Consider the following 1,050-nt stretch of genomic DNA (forward strand, 5'->3'; position numbering starts at 1 on the left):
TATAAAATCAATAAAATAATTAAACTTAAAATGTAGTACTAGAATTAATTTTTAATTTTATTTTTCTACCTTTTACCACTAATCAATTTCTAATAATATAGCTTATGAACCACACCAAGCACCTAGCTAGTTCCCTACAATAGCAAACTTATATATATGGTAGGTGTTCACTGTTCAGCAGTAACTAAAGTCTAATAATAGTCACCCAAAAAAACAAAAAAACTAAAGTCTAATAAAAGATTAGTACTCTCTGTAAAAGGAGGGAGACTTTCAGTTTAGTAATATCAATTATCAGCAAGTAGGGGTGAAAAGCGGGGAAGCCCGCCCACTTATCGGTGGGCTGGTGGATTAAGTCTGCCAAATTTTTTTTTTAATTATTAAATAATATATATAAAGGTATAAATTTTTTTTTTGTTTTTTATTTTTAACTATTATAATTTTTAAAAGTATAAACAAATTATAATTTTTATATTCACAAACATTAAAGTCTTTATAATTATAAATATCTAATAAACATAATTATAAACCAAGTTTTCATCCAAAATATAATTATAAATATTGTTCTCAAAGCAAAATAAACATAATTATAAATATTGTCTCTAAAACAAAATAAACATAATCCAAAACACTCAATTTTCATCTTCATTCTCTTGTAAGTTGGGTTGGGAGAAGTTGAGTTTTGGCAAAAAAATTTATAAAAATATCCCTTGCCAAAAAATTACTAAGCCCGGCGGAAGCCCCGCCAAAACCCGCGGTTTAAGCGGTGCGGGTTAGGCGGGCTTTTGTTATTTGGCGGTCCCAATTTTCCAGCCCAGCCTGCCTTTTTGGCGGGTTACGCGGGCTGACTCGACGAGTTTAGACCCGTTTGCCACCTCTACCAGCAAGTGATTCTAACATTCAAATAATCAATTATCGTTCAAGAAGTATAATTAAAAAAAAAAAACAATACTTTATATTTATAGCACATTCAAAAAATTAAGATAAATATAAATCAGATTTATTATCGAATTTAACGAGATTCATTATGAATATAATTCGGATTGAATATGT

The sequence above is a fragment of the Arachis ipaensis genome, chromosome B03 (genome assembly GCF_000816755.2).
Source record: "Arachis ipaensis cultivar K30076 chromosome B03, Araip1.1, whole genome shotgun sequence".
Taxonomy (NCBI): domain Eukaryota; kingdom Viridiplantae; phylum Streptophyta; class Magnoliopsida; order Fabales; family Fabaceae; genus Arachis; species Arachis ipaensis.